This window comes from Daphnia carinata, chromosome 10 (genome assembly GCF_022539665.2).
Source record: "Daphnia carinata strain CSIRO-1 chromosome 10, CSIRO_AGI_Dcar_HiC_V3, whole genome shotgun sequence".
NCBI classification, from domain to species: domain Eukaryota; kingdom Metazoa; phylum Arthropoda; class Branchiopoda; order Diplostraca; family Daphniidae; genus Daphnia; species Daphnia carinata.
Window position 1 is genome coordinate 162221 of NC_081340.1, and position 17190 is coordinate 179410.

Below are 17190 nucleotides of genomic sequence, written 5' to 3' on the forward strand. Positions count from 1 at the left end.
TGTCAATACAAAAGTAAAGTACAATTCTCTTTTTTTAAAAACAATTTTAAATGATTTCACGGACATAACAAATGGAGAAAATAGTAAAGTCTTAAAATATTGGATTGGTCTTAAATTAAGAAACATTTTTCCAGTGAACCCAGGACCAAACTGTGAAACACCTCCAAAATTTTTAGTATCATCAACTGAATATATAATAAATTTATCAGAAACGAAAAACTTAACCCAGGAAATTACAGCCAAAGAAATTTACGCTAGTCTAATAAAGGAAGAACAAAAACCTCCAAAGATCATCTCAAAATGTCCCAATATAAATTTTAAACCTGGCTTTAAAGCAATAACGAAAAAGTTTTTATCTCCACTATTAAAAGAACACATGTTTTTACAAATTCACAATGTTCTCCCAACAAAAGATAGATTAATAAAATGCAAGCAAGATATTAACCCAAAATGCGATCAGTGCGATCAACACGAAAATATAGATCACTTATTTAAATAGTCAAAAGGAAAATCTCAGCAATGTATAATAACACTTTCATTCCAACTCAATTTATTTATTTGACTTTCCAGAAAAACCAAAAGAAAAGTCAAAATAAGGCAATATTTTTAGCAGCTAACCTCAGTTTAATTATATGGAAGAAAAGGAAAAAACTAAATTTCATGTATTATTTTATTAATTCAATTAAAATCTTAGAAAATGAAATAAGAAATTACCCAGATTATCAAAAATGGTTTGACACTTAACATTTTGTAAACATACAGCAGTGCCACCTAGTATAAAACATTAAAAAAACCATAAAAAAAAAAAAAAGTCTAGATGGGTGACCGCTTGGTTATTTTATTAATTGGAATACGGTATTACATTTCTGTGAGAAAAGTGACCTCTTTAAAGAAAGTGAATTTTATTTGTTTGCATTTTTGTGGTTGACCGAACGCGATGGTTACCAGTCCAATATCCTTAACTATATAAATCAATTGTACTTGTGCTGGTTTTAATGGACATTACTGGAGTGTATTCATTTTATTTTGGAACTGAATTGTCAACGGCCATACCACGTAGAACAAACCTTGTCTCGTCAGCTCCAGGAAGTTAAGCTACGTCGGGTTCCGTTAGTACCTAGATGGGTGACCGCTTGGGAATACGGGATGCTGTTGGCATCAAAACTTTTATATCCACCTAGCCGTTTTTGGATGAATCACAGGGAAGTACGAACCATCTCGCGGTAAATTCTAGTATTTTCTAAAACGCCACCTAGTGGTCAGTTTTGAAATTTCATCTTCTATAAACTAGAGATTTTTTAAAACGAGAACACAAAAAGTATGGTACATTTCTGTGAGAAAAGTGACCTCTTTAAAGAAAGTGAATTTTATTTGTTTGCATTTTTGTGGTTGACCGAACGCGATGGTTACCAGTCCAATATCCTTAACTATATAAATCAATTGTACTTGTGCTGGTTTTAATGGACATTACTGGAGTGTATTCATTTTATTTTGGAACTGAATTGTCAACGGCCATACCACGTAGAACAAACCTTGTCTCGTCAGCTCCAGGAAGTTAAGCTACGTCGGGTTCCGTTAGTACCTAGATGGGTGACCGCTTGGGAATACGGGATGCTGTTGGCATCAAAACTTTTATATCCACCTAGCCGTTTTTGGATGAATCACAGGGAAGTACGAACCATCTCGCGGTAAATTCTAGTATTTTCTAAAACGCCACCTAGTGGTCAGAGGTATTTGAAAACGAAATACAAAAAGAATGGTGCATTTCCGTGAGAAAAGTGACCTCTTTAAAGAAAGTGAATTTTATTTGTTTGCATTTTTGTGGTTGACCGAACGCGATGGTTACCAGTCCAATATCCTTAACTATATAAATCAATTGTACTTGTGCTGGTTTTAATGGACATTACTGGAGTGTATTCATTTTATTTTGGAACTGAATTGTCAACGGCCATACCACGTAGAACAAACCTTGTCTCGTCAGCTCCAGGAAGTTAAGCTACGTCGGGTTCCGTTAGTACCTAGATGGGTGACCGCTTGGGAATACGGGATGCTGTTGGCATCAAAACTTTTATATCCACCTAGCCGTTTTTGGATGAATCACAGGGAAGTACGAACCATCTCGCGGTAAATTCTAGTATTTTCTAAAACGCCACCTAGTGGTCAGTTTTTAAATTTCATCTTCTATAAACTAAAGGTATTTGAACGAAATACAAAAAGAATGGTGCATTTCCGTGAGAAAAGTGACCTCTTTAAAGAAAGTGAATTTTATTTGTTTGCATTTTTGTGGTTGACCGAACGCGATGGTTACCAGTCCAATATCCTTAACTATATAAATCAATTGTACTTGTGCTGGTTTTAATGGACATTACTGGAGTGTATTCATTTTATTTTGGAACTGAATTGTCAACGGCCATACCACGTAGAACAAACCTTGTCTCGTCAGCTCCAGGAAGTTAAGCTACGTCGGGTTCCGTTAGTACCTAGATGGGTGACCGCTTGGGAATACGGGATGCTGTTGGCATCAAAACTTTTATATCCACCTAGCCGTTTTTGGATGAATCACAGGGAAGTACGAACCATCTCGCGGTAAATTCTAGTATTTTCTAAAACGCCACCTAGTGGTCAGTTTTTAAATTTCATCTTCTATAAACTAAAGGTATTTGAAAACGAAATACAAAAAGAATGGTGCATTTCCGTGAGAAAAGTGACCTCTTTAAAGAAAGTGAATTTTATTTGTTTGCATTTTTGTGGTTGACCGAACGCGATGGTTACCAGTCCAATATCCTTAACTATATAAATCAATTGTACTTGTGCTGGTTTTAATGGACATTACTGGAGTGTATTCATTTTATTTTGGAACTGAATTGTCAACGGCCATACCACGTAGAACAAACCTTGTCTCGTCAGCTCCAGGAAGTTAAGCTACGTCGGGTTCCGTTAGTACCTAGATGGGTGACCGCTTGGGAATACGGGATGCTGTTGGCATCAAAACTTTTATATCCACCTAGCCGTTTTTGGATGAATCACAGGGAAGTACGAACCATCTCGCGGTAAATTCTAGTATTTTCTAAAACGCCACCTAGTGGTCAGTTTTTAAATTTCATCTTCTATAAACTAAAGGTATTTGAAAACGAAATACAAAAAGAATGGTGCATTTCCGTGAGAAAAGTGACCTCTTTAAAGAAAGTGAATTTTATTTGTTTGCATTTTTGTGGTTGACCGAACGCGATGGTTACCAGTCCAATATCCTTAACTATATAAATCAATTGTACTTGTGCTGGTTTTAATGGACATTACTGGAGTGTATTCATTTTATTTTGGAACTGAATTGTCAACGGCCATACCACGTAGAACAAACCTTGTCTCGTCAGCTCCAGGAAGTTAAGCTACGTCGGGTTCCGTTAGTACCTAGATGGGTGACCGCTTGGGAATACGGGATGCTGTTGGCATCAAAACTTTTATATCCACCTAGCCGTTTTTGGATGAATCACAGGGAAGTACGAACCATCTCGCGGTAAATTCTAGTATTTTCTAAAACGCCACCTAGTGGTCAGTTTTTAAATTTCATCTTCTATAAACTAAAGGTATTTGAAAACGAAATACAAAAAGAATGGTGCATTTCCGTGAGAAAAGTGACCTCTTTAAAGAAAGTGAATTTTATTTGTTTGCATTTTTGTGGTTGACCGAACGCGATGGTTACCAGTCCAATATCCTTAACTATATAAATCAATTGTACTTGTGCTGGTTTTAATGGACATTACTGGAGTGTATTCATTTTATTTTGGAACTGAATTGTCAACGGCCATACCACGTAGAACAAACCTTGTCTCGTCAGCTCCAGGAAGTTAAGCTACGTCGGGTTCCGTTAGTACCTAGATGGGTGACCGCTTGGGAATACGGGATGCTGTTGGCATCAAAACTTTTATATCCACCTAGCCGTTTTTGGATGAATCACAGGGAAGTACGAACCATCTCGCGGTAAATTCTAGTATTTTCTAAAACGCCACCTAGTGGTCAGTTTTTAAATTTCATCTTCTATAAACTAAAGGTATTTGAAAACGAAATACAAAAAGAATGGTGCATTTCCGTGAGAAAAGTGACCTCTTTAAAGAAAGTGAATTTTATTTGTTTGCATTTTTGTGGTTGACCGAACGCGATGGTTACCAGTCCAATATCCTTAACTATATAAATCAATTGTACTTGTGCTGGTTTTAATGGACATTACTGGAGTGTATTCATTTTATTTTGGAACTGAATTGTCAACGGCCATACCACGTAGAACAAACCTTGTCTCGTCAGCTCCAGGAAGTTAAGCTACGTCGGGTTCCGTTAGTACCTAGATGGGTGACCGCTTGGGAATACGGGATGCTGTTGGCATCAAAACTTTTATATCCACCTAGCCGTTTTTGGATGAATCACAGGGAAGTACGAACCATCTCGCGGTAAATTCTAGTATTTTCTAAAACGCCACCTAGTGGTCAGTTTTTAAATTTCATCTTCTATAAACTAAAGGTATTTGAAAACGAAATACAAAAAGAATGGTGCATTTCCGTGAGAAAAGTGACCTCTTTAAAGAAAGTGAATTTTATTTGTTTGCATTTTTGTGGTTGACCGAACGCGATGGTTACCAGTCCAATATCCTTAACTATATAAATCAATTGTACTTGTGCTGGTTTTAATGGACATTACTGGAGTGTATTCATTTTATTTTGGAACTGAATTGTCAACGGCCATACCACGTAGAACAAACCTTGTCTCGTCAGCTCCAGGAAGTTAAGCTACGTCGGGTTCCGTTAGTACCTAGATGGGTGACCGCTTGGGAATACGGGATGCTGTTGGCATCAAAACTTTTATATCCACCTAGCCGTTTTTGGATGAATCACAGGGAAGTACGAACCATCTCGCGGTAAATTCTAGTATTTTCTAAAACGCCACCTAGTGGTCAGTTTTTAAATTTCATCTTCTATAAACTAAAGGTATTTTAAAACGAAATACAAAAAAAAATGGTGCATTTCCGTGAGAAAAGTGACCTCTTTAAAGAAAGTGAATTTTATTTGTTTGCATTTTTGTGGTTGACCGAACGCGATGGTTACCAGTCCAATATCCTTAACTATATAAATCAATTGTACTTGTGCTGGTTTTAATGGACATTACTGGAGTGTATTCATTTTATTTTGGAACTGAATTGTCAACGGCCATACCACGTAGAACAAACCTTGTCTCGTCAGCTCCAGGAAGTTAAGCTACGTCGGGTTCCGTTAGTACCTAGATGGGTGACCGCTTGGGAATACGGGATGCTGTTGGCATCAAAACTTTTATATCCACCTAGCCGTTTTTGGATGAATCACAGGGAAGTACGAACCATCTCGCGGTAAATTCTAGTATTTTCTAAAACGCCACCTAGTGGTCAGTTTTTAAATTTCATCTTCTATAAACTAAAGGTATTTTAAAACGAAATACAAAAAGAATGGTGCATTTCCGTGAGAAAAGTGACCTCTTTAAAGAAAGTGAATTTTATTTGTTTGCATTTTTGTGGTTGACCGAACGCGATGGTTACCAGTCCAATATCCTTAACTATATAAATCAATTGTACTTGTGCTGGTTTTAATGGACATTACTGGAGTGTATTCATTTTATTTTGGAACTGAATTGTCAACGGCCATACCACGTAGAACAAACCTTGTCTCGTCAGCTCCAGGAAGTTAAGCTACGTCGGGTTCCGTTAGTACCTAGATGGGTGACCGCTTGGGAATACGGGATGCTGTTGGCATCAAAACTTTTATATCCACCTAGCCGTTTTTGGATGAATCACAGGGAAGTACGAACCATCTCGCGGTAAATTCTAGTATTTTCTAAAACGCCACCTAGTGGTCAGTTTTTAAATTTCATCTTCTATAAACTAAAGGTATTTGAAAACGAAATACAAAAAGAATGGTGCATTTCCGTGAGAAAAGTGACCTCTTTAAAGAAAGTGAATTTTATTTGTTTGCATTTTTGTGGTTGACCGAACGCGATGGTTACCAGTCCAATATCCTTAACTATATAAATCAATTGTACTTGTGCTGGTTTTAATGGACATTACTGGAGTGTATTCATTTTATTTTGGAACTGAATTGTCAACGGCCATACCACGTAGAACAAACCTTGTCTCGTCAGCTCCAGGAAGTTAAGCTACGTCGGGTTCCGTTAGTACCTAGATGGGTGACCGCTTGGGAATACGGGATGCTGTTGGCATCAAAACTTTTATATCCACCTAGCCGTTTTTGGATGAATCACAGGGAAGTACGAACCATCTCGCGGTAAATTCTAGTATTTTCTAAAACGCCACCTAGTGGTCAGTTTTTAAATTTCATCTTCTATAAACTAAAGGTATTTGAAAACGAAATACAAAAAGAATGGTGCATTTCCGTGAGAAAAGTGACCTCTTTAAAGAAAGTGAATTTTATTTGTTTGCATTTTTGTGGTTGACCGAACGCGATGGTTACCAGTCCAATATCCTTAACTATATAAATCAATTGTACTTGTGCTGGTTTTAATGGACATTACTGGAGTGTATTCATTTTATTTTGGAACTGAATTGTCAACGGCCATACCACGTAGAACAAACCTTGTCTCGTCAGCTCCAGGAAGTTAAGCTACGTCGGGTTCCGTTAGTACCTAGATGGGTGACCGCTTGGGAATACGGGATGCTGTTGGCATCAAAACTTTTATATCCACCTAGCCGTTTTTGGATGAATCACAGGGAAGTACGAACCATCTCGCGGTAAATTCTAGTATTTTCTAAAACGCCACCTAGTGGTCAGTTTTTAAATTTCATCTTCTATAAACTAAAGGTATTTGAAAACGAAATACAAAAAGAATGGTGCATTTCCGTGAGAAAAGTGACCTCTTTAAAGAAAGTGAATTTTATTTGTTTGCATTTTTGTGGTTGACCGAACGCGATGGTTACCAGTCCAATATCCTTAACTATATAAATCAATTGTACTTGTGCTGGTTTTAATGGACATTACTGGAGTGTATTCATTTTATTTTGGAACTGAATTGTCAACGGCCATACCACGTAGAACAAACCTTGTCTCGTCAGCTCCAGGAAGTTAAGCTACGTCGGGTTCCGTTAGTACCTAGATGGGTGACCGCTTGGGAATACGGGATGCTGTTGGCATCAAAACTTTTATATCCACCTAGCCGTTTTTGGATGAATCACAGGGAAGTACGAACCATCTCGCGGTAAATTCTAGTATTTTCTAAAACGCCACCTAGTGGTCAGTTTTTAAATTTCATCTTCTATAAACTAAAGGTATTTTAAAACGAAATACAAAAAGAATGGTGCATTTCCGTGAGAAAAGTGACCTCTTTAAAGAAAGTGAATTTTATTTGTTTGCATTTTTGTGGTTGACCGAACGCGATGGTTACCAGTCCAATATCCTTAACTATATAAATCAATTGTACTTGTGCTGGTTTTAATGGACATTACTGGAGTGTATTCATTTTATTTTGGAACTGAATTGTCAACGGCCATACCACGTAGAACAAACCTTGTCTCGTCAGCTCCAGGAAGTTAAGCTACGTCGGGTTCCGTTAGTACCTAGATGGGTGACCGCTTGGGAATACGGGATGCTGTTGGCATCAAAACTTTTATATCCACCTAGCCGTTTTTGGATGAATCACAGGGAAGTACGAACCATCTCGCGGTAAATTCTAGTATTTTCTAAAACGCCACCTAGTGGTCAGTTTTTAAATTTCATCTTCTATAAACTAAAGGTATTTAAAACGAAATACAAAAAGAATGGTGCATTTCCGTGAGAAAAGTGACCTCTTTAAAGAAAGTGAATTTTATTTGTTTGCATTTTTGTGGTTGACCGAACGCGATGGTTACCAGTCCAATATCCTTAACTATATAAATCAATTGTACTTGTGCTGGTTTTAATGGACATTACTGGAGTGTATTCATTTTATTTTGGAACTGAATTGTCAACGGCCATACCACGTAGAACAAACCTTGTCTCGTCAGCTCCCTGCAGTTAAGCTACGTCGGGTTCCGTTAGTACCTAGATGGGTGACCGCTTGGGAATACGGGATGCTGTTGGCATCAAAACTTTTATATCCACCTAGCCGTTTTTGGATGAATCACAGGGAAGTACGAACCATCTCGCGGTAAATTCTAGTATTTTCTAAAACGCCACCTAGTGGTCAGTTTTTAAATTTCATCTTCTATAAACTAAAGGTTTTTAAAACGAAATACAAAAAGAATGGTGCATTTCCGTGAGAAAAGTGACCTCTTTAAAGAAAGTGAATTTTATTTGTTTGCATTTTTGTGGTTGACCGAACGCGATGGTTACCAGTCCAATATCCTTAACTATATAAATCAATTGTACTTGTGCTGGTTTTAATGGACATTACTGGAGTGTATTCATTTTATTTTGGAACTGAATTGTCAACGGCCATACCACGTAGAACAAACCTTGTCTCGTCAGCTCCAGGAAGTTAAGCTACGTCGGGTTCCGTTAGTACCTAGATGGGTGACCGCTTGGGAATACGGGATGCTGTTGGCATCAAAACTTTTATATCCACCTAGCCGTTTTTGGATGAATCACAGGGAAGTACGAACCATCTCGCGGTAAATTCTAGTATTTTCTAAAACGCCACCTAGTGGTCAGTTTTGAAATTTCATCTTCTATAAACTAAAGGTATTTTAAAACGAAATACAAAAAGAATGGTGCATTTCCGTGAGAAAAGTGACCTCTTTAAAGAAAGTGAATTTTATTTGTTTGCATTTTTGTGGTTGACCGAACGCGATGGTTACCAGTCCAATATCCTTAACTATATAAATCAATTGTACTTGTGCTGGTTTTAATGGACATTACTGGAGTGTATTCATTTTATTTTGGAACTGAATTGTCAACGGCCATACCACGTAGAACAAACCTTGTCTCGTCAGCTCCAGGAAGTTAAGCTACGTCGGGTTCCGTTAGTACCTAGATGGGTGACCGCTTGGGAATACGGGATGCTGTTGGCATCAAAACTTTTATATCCACCTAGCCGTTTTTGGATGAATCACAGGGAAGTACGAACCATCTCGCGGTAAATTCTAGTATTTTCTAAAACGCCACCTAGTGGTCAGTTTTGAAATTTCATCTTCTATAAACTAAAGGTATTTTAAAACGAAATACAAAAAGAATGGTGCATTTCCGTGAGAAAAGTGACCTCTTTAAAGAAAGTGAATTTTATTTGTTTGCATTTTTGTGGTTGACCGAACGCGATGGTTACCAGTCCAATATCCTTAACTATATAAATCAATTGTACTTGTGCTGGTTTTAATGGACATTACTGGAGTGTATTCATTTTATTTTGGAACTGAATTGTCAACGGCCATACCACGTAGAACACACCAGGTCTCGTCAGCTCCAGGAAGTTAAGCTACGTCGGGTTCCGTTAGTACCTAGATGGGTGACCGCTTGGGAATACGGGATGCTGTTGGCATCAAAACTTTTATATCCACCTAGCCGTTTTTGGATGAATCACAGGGAAGTACGAACCATCTCGCGGTAAATTCTAGTATTTTCTAAAACGCCACCTAGTGGTCAGTTTTGAAATTTCATCTTCTATAAACTAAAGGTATTTTAAAACGAAATACAAAAAGAATGGTGCATTTCCGTGAGAAAAGTGACCTCTTTAAAGAAAGTGAATTTTATTTGTTTGCATTTTTGTGGTTGACCGAACGCGATGGTTACCAGTCCAATATCCTTAACTATATAAATCAATTGTACTTGTGCTGGTTTTAATGGACATTACTGGAGTGTATTCATTTTATTTTGGAACTGAATTGTCAACGGCCATACCACGTAGAACAAACCTTGTCTCGTCAGCTCCAGGAAGTTAAGCTACGTCGGGTTCCGTTAGTACCTAGATGGGTGACCGCTTGGGAATACGGGATGCTGTTGGCATCAAAACTTTTATATCCACCTAGCCGTTTTTGGATGAATCACAGGGAAGTACGAACCATCTCGCGGTAAATTCTAGTATTTTCTAAAACGCCACCTAGTGGTCAGTTTTGAAATTTCATCTTCTATAAACTAAAGGTATTTTAAAACGAAATACAAAAAGAATGGTGCATTTCTGTGAGAAAAGTGACCTCTTTAAAGAAAGTGAATTTTATTTGTTTGCATTTTTGTGGTTGACCGAACGCGATGGTTACCAGTCCAATATCCTTAACTATATAAATCAATTGTACTTGTGCTGGTTTTAATGGACATTACTGGAGTGTATTCATTTTATTTTGGAACTGAATTGTCAACGGCCATACCACGTAGAACAAACCTTGTCTCGTCAGCTCCAGGAAGTTAAGCTACGTCGGGTTCCGTTAGTACCTAGATGGGTGACCGCTTGGGAATACGGGATGCTGTTGGCATCAAAACTTTTATATCCACCTAGCCGTTTTTGGATGAATCACAGGGAAGTACGAACCATCTCGCGGTGAATTCTAGTATTTTCTAAAACGCCACCTAGTGGTCAGTTTTGAAATTTCATCTCCTTCCAACTAAAGATTTTTTAAAACGAAATACAAAAAGAATGGTGCATTTCCGTGAGAAAAGTGACCTCTTTAAAGAAAGTGAATTTTATATGTTTGCATTTTTGTGGTTGACCGAACGCGATGGTTACCAGTCCAATATCCTTAACTATATAAATCAATTGTACTTGTGCTGGTTTTAATGGACATTACTGGAGTGTATTCATTTTATTTTGGAACTGAATTGTCAACGGCCATACCACGTAGAACAAACCTTGTCTCGTCAGCTCCAGGAAGTTAAGCTACGTCGGGTTCCGTTAGTACCTAGATGGGTGACCGCTTGGGAATACGGGATGCTGTTGGCATCAAAACTTTTATATCCACCTAGCCGTTTTTGGATGAATCACAGGGAAGTACGAACCATCTCGCGGTGAATTCTAGTATTTTCTAAAACGCCACCTAGTGGTCAGTTTTGAAATTTCATCTTCTATAAAAAGGTTTTTAAAACGAGAATACAAAAGAATGGTACATTTCCGTGAGAAAAGTGACCTCTTTAAAGAAAGTGAATTTTATTTGTTTGCATTTTTGTGGTTGACCGAACGCGATGGTTACCAGTCCAATATCCTTAACTATATAAATCAATTGTACTTGTGCTGGTTTTAATGGACATTACTGGAGTGTATTCATTTTATTTTGGAACTGAATTGTCAACGGCCATACCACGTAGAACAAACCTTGTCTCGTCAGCTCCAGGAAGTTAAGCTACGTCGGGTTCCGTTAGTACCTAGATGGGTGACCGCTTGGGAATACGGGATGCTGTTGGCATCAAAACTTTTATATCCACCTAGCCGTTTTTGGATGAATCACAGGGAAGTACGAACCATCTCGTGGTGAATTCTAGTATTTTCTAAAACGCCACCTAGTGGTCAGTTTTGAAATTTCATCTTCTATAAACTAAAGGTATTTTAAAACGAAATACAAAAAGAAATCACTCCAGTAATGGACATTACTGGAGTGTATTCATTTTATTTTGGAACTGAATTGTCAACGGCCATACCACGTAGAACAAACCTTGTCTAGTCAGCTCCAGGAAGTTAAGCTACGTCGGGTTCCGTTAGTACCTAGATGGGTGACCGCTTGGGAATACGGGATGCTGTTGGCATCAAAACTTTTATATCCACCTAGCCGTTTTTGAATGAATCACAGGGAAGTACGAACCATCTCGCGGTGAATTCTAGTATTTTCTAAAACGCGACCTAGTGGTCAGTTTTGAAATTTCATCTCCTTCCAACTAAAAGGTTTTTTAAAACGAGAACACAAAAGGTATGGTACATTTCCGTGAGAAAAGTGACCTCTTTAAAGAAAGTGAATTTTATTTGTTTGCATTTTTGTGGTTGACCGAACGCGATGGTTACCAGTCCAATATCCTTAACTATATAAATCAATTGTACTTGTGCTGGTTTTAATGGACATTACTGGAGTGTATTCATTTTATTTTGGAACTGAATTGTCAACGGCCATACCACGTAGAACAAACCTTGTCTCGTCATCTCCAGGAAGTTAAGCTACGTCGGGTTCCGTTAGTACCTAGATGGGTGACCGCTTGGGAATACGGGATGCTGTTGGCATCAAAACTTTTATATCCACCTAGCCGTTTTTGGATGAATCACAGGGAAGTACGAACCATCTCGCGGAGAATTCTAGTATTTTCTAAAACGCCACCTAGTGGTCAGTTTTGAAATTTTATCTTCTATAAACTAAAGGTATTTTAAAACGAAATACAAAAAGAAATCACTCCAGTAATGGACATTACTGGAGTGTATTCATTTTATTTTGGAACTGAATTGAACGGCCATACCACGTATAACAAACCTTGTCTCGTCAGCTCCAGGTAGTTAAGCTACGTCGGGTTCCGTTAGTACCTAGATGGGTGACCGCTTGGGAATACGGGATGCTGTTGGCATCAAAACTTTTATATCCACCTAGCTGTTTTTGAATGAATCACAGGGAAGTACGAACAATCTCGCGGTGAATTCTAGTATTTTCTAAGACGCCACCTAGTGGTCAGTTTTGAAATTTCATCTTCTATAAACTAAAGGTATTTTAAAACGAAATACAAAAAGAATGGTGCATTTCCGTGAGAAAAGTGACCTCTTTAAAGAAAGTGAATTTTATTTGTTTGCATTTTTGTGGTTGACCGAACGCGATGGTTACCAGTCCAATATCCTTAACTATATAAATCAATTGTACTTGTGCTGGTTTTAATGGACATTACTGGAGTGTATTCATTTTATTTTGGAACTGAATTGTCAACGGCCATACCACGTAGAACAAACCTTGTCTCGTCATCTCCAGGAAGTTAAGCTACGTCGGGTTCCGTTAGTACCTAGATGGGTGACCGCTTGGGAATACGGGATGCTGTTGGCATCAAAACTTTTATATCCACCTAGCCGTTTTTGGATGAATCACAGGGAAGTACGAACCATCTCGCGGAGAATTCTAGTATTTTCTAAAACGCCACCTAGTGGTCAGTTTTGAAATTTTATCTTCTATAAACTAAAGGTATTTTAAAACGAAATACAAAAAGAAATCACTCCAGTAATGGACATTACTGGAGTGTATTCATTTTATTTTGGAACTGAATTGTCAACGGCCATACCACGTATAACAAACCTTGTCTCGTCAGCTCCAGGTAGTTAAGCTACGTCGGGTTCCGTTAGTACCTAGATGGGTGACCGCTTGGGAATACGGGATGCTGTTGGCATCAAAACTTTTATATCCACCTAGCTGTTTTTGAATGAATCACAGGGAAGTACGAACAATCTCGCGGTGAATTCTAGTATTTTCTAAGACGCCACCTAGTGGTCAGTTTTGAAATTTCATCTTCTATAAACTAAAGGTATTTTAAAACGAAATACAAAAAGAATGGTGCATTTCCGTGAGAAAAGTGACCTCTTTAAAGAAAGTGAATTTTATTTGTTTGCATTTTTGTGGTTGACCGAACGCGATGGTTACCAGTCCAATATCCTTAACTATATAAATCAATTGTACTTGTGCTGGTTTTAATGGACATTACTGGAGTGTATTCATTTTATTTTGGAACTGAATTGTCAACGGCCATACCACGTAGAACAAACCTTGTCTCGTCATCTCCAGGAAGTTAAGCTACGTCGGGTTCCGTTAGTACCTAGATGGGTGACCGCTTGGGAATACGGGATGCTGTTGGCATCAAAACTTTTATATCCACCTAGCCGTTTTTGGATGAATCACAGGGAAGTACGAACCATCTCGCGGAGAATTCTAGTATTTTCTAAAACGCCACCTAGTGGTCAGTTTTGAAATTTTATCTTCTATAAACTAAAGGTATTTTAAAACGAAATACAAAAAGAAATCACTCCAGTAATGGACATTACTGGAGTGTATTCATTTTATTTTGGAACTGAATTGTCAACGGCCATACCACGTATAACAAACCTTGTCTCGTCAGCTCCAGGTAGTTAAGCTACGTCGGGTTCCGTTAGTACCTAGATGGGTGACCGCTTGGGAATACGGGATGCTGTTGGCATCAAAACTTTTATATCCACCTAGCTGTTTTTGAATGAATCACAGGGAAGTACGAACAATCTCGCGGTGAATTCTAGTATTTTCTAAGACGCCACCTAGTGGTCAGTTTTGAAATTTCATCTTCTATAAACTAAAGGTATTTTAAAACGAAATACAAAAAGAATGGTGCATTTCCGTGAGAAAAGTGACCTCTTTAAAGAAAGTGAATTTTATTTGTTTGCATTTTTGTGGTTGACCGAACGCGATGGTTACCAGTCCAATATCCTTAACTATATAAATCAATTGTACTTGTGCTGGTTTTAATGGACATTACTGGAGTGTATTCATTTTATTTTGGAACTGAATTGTCAACGGCCATACCACGTAGAACAAACCTTGTCTCGTCATCTCCAGGAAGTTAAGCTACGTCGGGTTCCGTTAGTACCTAGATGGGTGACCGCTTGGGAATACGGGATGCTGTTGGCATCAAAACTTTTATATCCACCTAGCCGTTTTTGGATGAATCACAGGGAAGTACGAACCATCTCGCGGAGAATTCTAGTATTTTCTAAAACGCCACCTAGTGGTCAGTTTTGAAATTTTATCTTCTATAAACTAAAGGTATTTTAAAACGAAATACAAAAAGAAATCACTCCAGTAATGGACATTACTGGAGTGTATTCATTTTATTTTGGAACTGAATTGTCAACGGCCATACCACGTATAACAAACCTTGTCTCGTCAGCTCCAGGTAGTTAAGCTACGTCGGGTTCCGTTAGTACCTAGATGGGTGACCGCTTGGGAATACGGGATGCTGTTGGCATCAAAACTTTTATATCCACCTAGCTGTTTTTGAATGAATCACAGGGAAGTACGAACAATCTCGCGGTGAATTCTAGTATTTTCTAAGACGCCACCTAGTGGTCAGTTTTGAAATTTCATCTTCTATAAACTAAAGGTATTTTAAAACGAAATACAAAAAGAATGGTGCATTTCCGTGAGAAAAGTGACCTCTTTAAAGAAAGTGAATTTTATTTGTTTGCATTTTTGTGGTTGACCGAACGCGATGGTTACCAGTCCAATATCCTTAACTATATAAATCAATTGTACTTGTGCTGGTTTTAATGGACATTACTGGAGTGTATTCATTTTATTTTGGAACTGAATTGTCAACGGCCATACCACGTAGAACAAACCTTGTCTCGTCATCTCCAGGAAGTTAAGCTACGTCGGGTTCCGTTAGTACCTAGATGGGTGACCGCTTGGGAATACGGGATGCTGTTGGCATCAAAACTTTTATATCCACCTAGCCGTTTTTGGATGAATCACAGGGAAGTACGAACCATCTCGCGGAGAATTCTAGTATTTTCTAAAACGCCACCTAGTGGTCAGTTTTGAAATTTTATCTTCTATAAACTAAAGGTATTTTAAAACGAAATACAAAAAGAAATCACTCCAGTAATGGACATTACTGGAGTGTATTCATTTTATTTTGGAACTGAATTGTCAACGGCCATACCACGTATAACAAACCTTGTCTCGTCAGCTCCAGGAAGTTAAGCTACGTCGGGTTCCGTTAGTACCTAGATGGGTGACCGCTTGGGAATACGGGATGCTGTTGGCATCAAAACTTTTATATCCACCTAGCTGTTTTTGAATGAATCACAGGGAAGTACGAACAATCTCGCGGTGAATTCTAGTATTTTCTAAGACGCCACCTAGTGGTCAGTTTTGAAATTTCATCTTCTATAAACTAAAGGTATTTTAAAACGAAATACAAAAAGAATGGTGCATTTCCGTGAGAAAAGTGACCTCTTTAAAGAAAGTGAATTTTATTTGTTTGCATTTTTGTGGTTGACCGAACGCGATGGTTACCAGTCCAATATCCTTAACTATATAAATCAATTGTACTTGTGCTGGTTTTAATGGACATTACTGGAGTGTATTCATTTTATTTTGGAACTGAATTGTCAACGGCCATACCACGTAGAACAAACCTTGTCTCGTCATCTCCAGGAAGTTAAGCTACGTCGGGTTCCGTTAGTACCTAGATGGGTGACCGCTTGGGAATACGGGATGCTGTTGGCATCAAAACTTTTATATCCACCTAGCCGTTTTTGGATGAATCACAGGGAAGTACGAACCATCTCGCGGAGAATTCTAGTATTTTCTAAAACGCCACCTAGTGGTCAGTTTTGAAATTTTATCTTCTATAAACTAAAGGTATTTTAAAACGAAATACAAAAAGAAATCACTCCAGTAATGGACATTACTGGAGTGTATTCATTTTATTTTGGAACTGAATTGTCAACGGCCATACCACGTATAACAAACCTTGTCTCGTCAGCTCCAGGTAGTTAAGCTACGTCGGGTTCCGTTAGTACCTAGATGGGTGACCGCTTGGGAATACGGGATGCTGTTGGCATCAAAGCTTTTATATCCACCTAGCTGTTTTTGAATGAATCACAGGGAAGTACGAACCATCTCGCGGTGAATTCTAGTATTTTCTAAAACGCCACCTAGTGGTCAGTTTTGAAATTTCATCTTCTATAAACTAAAGGTATTTTAAAACGAAATACAAAAAGAATGGTGCATTTCCGTGAGAAAAGTGACCTCTTTAAAGAAAGTGAATTTTATTTGTTTGCATTTTTGTGGTTGACCGAACGCGATGGTTACCAGTCCAATATCCTTAACTATATAAATCAATTGTACTTGTGCTGGTTTTAATGGACATTACTGGAGTGTATTCATTTTATTTTGGAACTGAATTGTCAACGGCCATACCACGTAGAACAAACCTTGTCTCGTCATCTCCAGGAAGTTAAGCTACGTCGGGTTCCGTTAGTACCTAGATGGGTGACCGCTTGGGAATACGGGATGCTGTTGGCATCAAAACTTTTATATCCACCTAGCCGTTTTTGGATGAATCACAGGGAAGTACGAACCATCTCGCGGAGAATTCTAGTATTTTCTAAAACGCCACCTAGTGGTCAGTTTTGAAATTTTATCTTCTATAAACTAAAGGTATTTTAAAACGAAATACAAAAAGAAATCACTCCAGTAATGGACATTACTGGAGTGTATTCATTTTATTTTGGAACTGAATTGTCAACGGCCATACCACGTATAACAAACCTTGT

The 17190-nt window shown here is 38.2% G+C and overlaps 37 pseudogenes; all 37 read left to right on the forward strand.

The window, feature by feature from the left end:
• The first annotated feature begins 1039 nt into the window (after positions 1 to 1039).
• Positions 1040 to 1158, forward strand: LOC130695757 (5S ribosomal RNA; annotated as a pseudogene).
• Positions 1159 to 1504: 346 nt separating this feature from the next.
• LOC130695769 (5S ribosomal RNA) lies at positions 1505 to 1623 on the forward strand (annotated as a pseudogene).
• A 317-nt stretch (positions 1624 to 1940) lies between these two features.
• On the forward strand, positions 1941 to 2059 carry LOC130695781 (5S ribosomal RNA; annotated as a pseudogene).
• A 343-nt stretch (positions 2060 to 2402) lies between these two features.
• On the forward strand, positions 2403 to 2521 carry LOC130695792 (5S ribosomal RNA; annotated as a pseudogene).
• A 345-nt stretch (positions 2522 to 2866) lies between these two features.
• Positions 2867 to 2985, forward strand: LOC130695795 (5S ribosomal RNA; annotated as a pseudogene).
• A 345-nt stretch (positions 2986 to 3330) lies between these two features.
• Positions 3331 to 3449, forward strand: LOC130695758 (5S ribosomal RNA; annotated as a pseudogene).
• Positions 3450 to 3794: 345 nt separating this feature from the next.
• LOC130695759 (5S ribosomal RNA) lies at positions 3795 to 3913 on the forward strand (annotated as a pseudogene).
• A 345-nt stretch (positions 3914 to 4258) lies between these two features.
• LOC130695760 (5S ribosomal RNA) lies at positions 4259 to 4377 on the forward strand (annotated as a pseudogene).
• A 345-nt stretch (positions 4378 to 4722) lies between these two features.
• Positions 4723 to 4841, forward strand: LOC130695761 (5S ribosomal RNA; annotated as a pseudogene).
• Positions 4842 to 5187: 346 nt separating this feature from the next.
• On the forward strand, positions 5188 to 5306 carry LOC130695762 (5S ribosomal RNA; annotated as a pseudogene).
• Positions 5307 to 5651: 345 nt separating this feature from the next.
• On the forward strand, positions 5652 to 5770 carry LOC130695763 (5S ribosomal RNA; annotated as a pseudogene).
• Positions 5771 to 6115: 345 nt separating this feature from the next.
• LOC130695764 (5S ribosomal RNA) lies at positions 6116 to 6234 on the forward strand (annotated as a pseudogene).
• Positions 6235 to 6579: 345 nt separating this feature from the next.
• Positions 6580 to 6698, forward strand: LOC130695765 (5S ribosomal RNA; annotated as a pseudogene).
• Positions 6699 to 7043: 345 nt separating this feature from the next.
• Positions 7044 to 7162, forward strand: LOC130695766 (5S ribosomal RNA; annotated as a pseudogene).
• Positions 7163 to 7507: 345 nt separating this feature from the next.
• LOC130695767 (5S ribosomal RNA) lies at positions 7508 to 7626 on the forward strand (annotated as a pseudogene).
• A 344-nt stretch (positions 7627 to 7970) lies between these two features.
• LOC130695785 (5S ribosomal RNA) lies at positions 7971 to 8089 on the forward strand (annotated as a pseudogene).
• A 344-nt stretch (positions 8090 to 8433) lies between these two features.
• Positions 8434 to 8552, forward strand: LOC130695770 (5S ribosomal RNA; annotated as a pseudogene).
• Positions 8553 to 8897: 345 nt separating this feature from the next.
• LOC130695771 (5S ribosomal RNA) lies at positions 8898 to 9016 on the forward strand (annotated as a pseudogene).
• Positions 9017 to 9361: 345 nt separating this feature from the next.
• Positions 9362 to 9480, forward strand: LOC130695777 (5S ribosomal RNA; annotated as a pseudogene).
• Positions 9481 to 9825: 345 nt separating this feature from the next.
• On the forward strand, positions 9826 to 9944 carry LOC130695772 (5S ribosomal RNA; annotated as a pseudogene).
• Positions 9945 to 10289: 345 nt separating this feature from the next.
• Positions 10290 to 10408, forward strand: LOC130695773 (5S ribosomal RNA; annotated as a pseudogene).
• A 345-nt stretch (positions 10409 to 10753) lies between these two features.
• LOC130695775 (5S ribosomal RNA) lies at positions 10754 to 10872 on the forward strand (annotated as a pseudogene).
• Positions 10873 to 11213: 341 nt separating this feature from the next.
• LOC130695776 (5S ribosomal RNA) lies at positions 11214 to 11332 on the forward strand (annotated as a pseudogene).
• Positions 11333 to 11550: 218 nt separating this feature from the next.
• On the forward strand, positions 11551 to 11669 carry LOC130695784 (5S ribosomal RNA; annotated as a pseudogene).
• A 347-nt stretch (positions 11670 to 12016) lies between these two features.
• On the forward strand, positions 12017 to 12135 carry LOC130695786 (5S ribosomal RNA; annotated as a pseudogene).
• Positions 12136 to 12351: 216 nt separating this feature from the next.
• Positions 12352 to 12470, forward strand: LOC130695794 (5S ribosomal RNA; annotated as a pseudogene).
• Positions 12471 to 12815: 345 nt separating this feature from the next.
• Positions 12816 to 12934, forward strand: LOC130695787 (5S ribosomal RNA; annotated as a pseudogene).
• Positions 12935 to 13152: 218 nt separating this feature from the next.
• On the forward strand, positions 13153 to 13271 carry LOC130695779 (5S ribosomal RNA; annotated as a pseudogene).
• A 345-nt stretch (positions 13272 to 13616) lies between these two features.
• LOC130695788 (5S ribosomal RNA) lies at positions 13617 to 13735 on the forward strand (annotated as a pseudogene).
• A 218-nt stretch (positions 13736 to 13953) lies between these two features.
• Positions 13954 to 14072, forward strand: LOC130695780 (5S ribosomal RNA; annotated as a pseudogene).
• Positions 14073 to 14417: 345 nt separating this feature from the next.
• On the forward strand, positions 14418 to 14536 carry LOC130695789 (5S ribosomal RNA; annotated as a pseudogene).
• Positions 14537 to 14754: 218 nt separating this feature from the next.
• LOC130695782 (5S ribosomal RNA) lies at positions 14755 to 14873 on the forward strand (annotated as a pseudogene).
• Positions 14874 to 15218: 345 nt separating this feature from the next.
• On the forward strand, positions 15219 to 15337 carry LOC130695790 (5S ribosomal RNA; annotated as a pseudogene).
• A 218-nt stretch (positions 15338 to 15555) lies between these two features.
• LOC130695778 (5S ribosomal RNA) lies at positions 15556 to 15674 on the forward strand (annotated as a pseudogene).
• A 345-nt stretch (positions 15675 to 16019) lies between these two features.
• Positions 16020 to 16138, forward strand: LOC130695791 (5S ribosomal RNA; annotated as a pseudogene).
• Positions 16139 to 16356: 218 nt separating this feature from the next.
• Positions 16357 to 16475, forward strand: LOC130695783 (5S ribosomal RNA; annotated as a pseudogene).
• Positions 16476 to 16820: 345 nt separating this feature from the next.
• LOC130695793 (5S ribosomal RNA) lies at positions 16821 to 16939 on the forward strand (annotated as a pseudogene).
• Positions 16940 to 17190: the final 251 nt, after the last annotated feature.